A 4100-nucleotide genomic window follows, 5' to 3' on the forward strand; every position below is an offset into this window, starting at 1 on the left:
ACAGACATTTGTCGCTTACAGTAGAGGACACATATAGTTTTTACCTGGATTATGGTGAATTTTTTCCGCTCTATGTCGTTGATTCTCACATCCTGATTAGATGGTATCCGCCGAAGATGAGCACGGAGCGCCCTCTCGTAAGCTGCTGAGGCACAACCAAAACCAAATAAACCATTTCATCGCCTAAAACTTTTAAAAGGATAAAATTTAATAATGACAATTTTTAAGCCATGAGTCCTTGTTGGTATAAAATATGACTATAAGTGTCCGCGTCCTAACAAATTACATTACTGATTCTCTCGCAAAAATGTTTCATCACTACTGTAGTATCTTCATGGGAGCTTTTGGTTATTTACTGTGGCAATGCATTTGTAGAAAATTTTCTGAAATTGGAATCTGTGAATTAAGTTACTACTCTTCTTTACACTTTTTTTACGCCTGTTGTATCTTACTTTTAGACTGCACTGTGTTATTACTGTGAGTATACATTTCTGCCTCAGATCTACGATAAATGGCAGCTTGTCAACTGTAACACAACTATTGTCAGATGATACCCCTGTCGAAAATTTAAACGTAAATTGAAACATCACTAAAGGCTACAGTGAGGCGAGAAAATGCTAACATAAGCCAGTTTTGACTACCTTTGTAGTGGCCCTACTATGAGGCAACTGAAATGAGTTCTTAGGCTGCTTGATATTTCTTTTCAACGTTTTGTATCTTTGACAGTCTGCAGCTTACTGAAAAAACAATTCGATAAAATGTGTCATTTGCTTATTATTCTATACAGCTTTCGCTTTCCACGAACTCTTTTGGGACTGTTCTGCAGTTTCTTATTAGACAAAACAATTTACAGATTGCTTGACTGCATTTTGTACTACTACTGTCAAAATGGCAATATATGGAAATTTGTTCTCGCAATGAGCTACAAATAGGCAATTGAGTGACAGAAAGATCATCAGGTTTAAGAAAAGAAAACTATGGAGAAAGGTATCAAAAAGCCCAAGAATCCTTTTCACAGAGCTTAATAAAACAGTAAGAGATAAAGTTGCGTCTGTATACTCTGATTAAAACTACTTGTTATTTGACGTTTGACACTTGGCAACAGTGATGACATACTGGCTATCAACTCTGACCACGTCATATAACGAATTACTAGTGTACATATGAGAAGAAAAAGTATGAGGGAGGGATCGAGAGAGAGAGAGGAATATTTAAACCGTCGATACAGTGCAGGACAACCAACGCTAACACTGCACGTGGACTGAAGCTTTTTACGACACACAGGCAATGGTTTCAGTTCGGATGTGACGGCAAGAGCTCTGTTAAGGTCCTAGGTGTTTCGTGTAATCTACCAAGTAATCTGAATTAGACTATAACTAGTTTAAATAAATGAGGACAAAACGAACTCCTCGCACAGATTTTCGCTTAGAGAATGCTCTGAACACCACCTGGTTGGTGATCAATCACAACTGTCGCTGCCCTTCACTGAGAAACTCTTGCAATGATTACCGTTTCCATATACAGCGAACTAAAACAGTAATCGTAATAATTATTGTAATATAGATGGATTTTTACTGGAAGCATAAGTATGAACCAGCCACATGTGAGGCCGCACCGAAAACGCTAAGATGCGAAAACTTTATGACTGTCTGCTTGGTTCAAATGGCTCTAAGCACTATGGGACTTAACATCTGAGGTCATCAGTCCCCTAGACTTAGACTACTTAAACCTAACTAACCTAAGGACATCACACACATCCATGCCCGAGGCAGGATTCGAACCTGCGACCGTAGCAGCAGCGCAGTTCCGGACTGAAGCGCCTAGAACCGCTCGGCCACAACGGTCGGATGACCGTCTGCTTAACAGCGTCTTGATCCACCTTTGGATTCGTTGGTTGGTTGATTTGGGGGAAGACACCAAACAGCGAGGTCATCGGTCTCATCGGATCAGGGAAGGATGGGAAAGAAAATCGGCCGTGCCCTGTCAAAGGAACTATCACAGGATTTGCCTGAAGCGATTTAGGAAAATCACGGGAAACCTAAATCAGGATGGCCGGACGCGGGATTGAACCGTCGTCCTCCCGAATGCGAGTCCAGTGTGCTAACCACTGCGCCACCTCGCCCGGTGGTCCACCTTTGGAATGCAGTACAGCAGCGATTCTCCCTGGTGTGGATTCGACAAGTCCCTGGTAGTTCCCGGAGATATGTGGGACCAGATGTCTACGCGCAGGCCACGTAATTCTCGTACATTACGGGCCGGTGACTTGCAGCCGCGGAGCTAGAGATAGATAGCGTCGAAGATCTGTCGGATTCAGGTAGGCCGAATATGGTGGCCAAGTCGTCTAAGTGAGTTAACAGGCATACTCTTTAAACCACTATAGCACGGTTATGGCTTTGTGACATTGGCAGTTATCCTGTGATCACAGTCTGGGAAGAAATCAACCATAAAGTGATGCAGTTTGACCGCAATAATGTTCACATGGCCCACACCAGTAGGAGTAATCCACTAAATTACAGGCCCATATCGTTAAATAAAAAACTTGAGGTTCGCCGATGACATTGTAATTCTGTCAGAGACAGCAAAGGACTTGGAAGAGCAGTTTAACGGAATGCATGGTGTCTTGAAGGGAGGATATAAGATGAACATCAACAAAAGCAAAACGAGGATAATGGAATGTAGTCGAATTAGGTCGGGTGATGTTGAGGGTATTAGATTAGGAAATGAGACACTTAAAGTAGTAAAGGAGTTTTGCTATTTGGGGAGCAAAATAACTGATGATGGTAGAAGTAGAGAGGATATAAAATGTAGACTGGCAATGGCAAGGAAAGCGTTTCTGAAGAAGAGAAATTTGTTAACATCGAATATAGATTTAAGTGTCAGGAAGTCATTTCTGAAAGTATTTGTATGGAGTGTAGCCATGTATGGAAGTGAAACATGGACGGTAAATAGTTTGGACAAGAAGAGAATAGAAGCTTTCGAAATGTGGTGCTACAGAAGAATGCTGAAGATTAGATGGGTAGATCACATAACTAATGAGGAGGTACTGAATAGGATTGGGGAGAAGAGGAGTTTGTGGCACAACTTGACCAGAAGAAGGGATCGGTTGGTAGGACATGTTCTGAGGCATCAAGGGATCACCAATTTAGTATTGGAGGGCAGCGTGGAGGGTAAAAATCGTAGGGGGAGACCAAGAGATGAATACACTAAGCAGATTCAGAAGGATGTAGGTTGCAGTAAGTACTGGGAGATGAAGAAGCTTGCACAGGATAGAGTAGCATGGAGAGCTGCATCAAACCAGTCTCAGGACTGAAGACCACAACAACAACAACATCGTTAACGTCAATACGTAGCAGGATTTTGGAACAAATATTGTGATCGAACATTATAAATTACCTCGAAGAAAAACGGTCTATTGACACACAGTCAACATGGGTTTAGCAAACATCGTTCCTGTGAAACACAACTAGCTCTTTATTCGCATGAAGTGTTGAGTGCTATCGACAAAGGGTTTCAGATCGATTCCGTATTTCTGGATTTCCGGAAGGCTTTTGTCACTGTGCCACACAAGCGGCTCTTATGGAATACTGTCTCAGTTATGAGACTGGATTGCCAACGGCCTTGCCGCAGTGGTAACGCCGGTTCCCGTCAGATCACCGAAATTAAGCACTGTCGGGCTGGGCTAGCACTTGGATGGGTGACCATCCGGTCTATCCAGCGCTGTTGGCAAGCGGGGTGCACTCAGCCATTGTGAGGCAAATTGAGGAGCTACTTGATTGAGTAGTAGCGGCTCCGGTCACGAAAACTGACAACGGCCGGGAGAGCGGCGTGCTGACCACATGCCCCTCCATACCGGCATCCAGTGATGCCTGTGGGTTGAGGATGACGCGGCGGCCGGTCGGTGCCTTTGGGCCTTCATGGCCTGTTCGGACGGAGCTTTTTATGACACTGGATTTGTGATTTACTGTCAGAGAGGTCACTGTTTGTAGTAATTGACGGAAAGTCATCGAGTAAAAATACAAGTGATTTCTGCCGTTCCCCAAGGTAGTGTTATAGGCCCTTTGCAGTGCCTTATCTATACAAACGATTTTGGAGACAATCTG

General features: G+C 43.4%; 1 pseudogene; it reads left to right on the plus strand.

Annotated features, from left to right (window-relative positions):
- The first annotated feature begins 3608 nt into the window (after window positions 1–3608).
- Window positions 3609–3726, plus strand: LOC126210207 (5S ribosomal RNA; annotated as a pseudogene).
- The last annotated feature ends 374 nt before the right edge of the window (window positions 3727–4100 follow it).

The sequence above is a fragment of the Schistocerca nitens genome, chromosome 1 (assembly GCF_023898315.1).
Source record: "Schistocerca nitens isolate TAMUIC-IGC-003100 chromosome 1, iqSchNite1.1, whole genome shotgun sequence".
In the NCBI taxonomy this organism is placed as follows: domain Eukaryota; kingdom Metazoa; phylum Arthropoda; class Insecta; order Orthoptera; family Acrididae; genus Schistocerca; species Schistocerca nitens.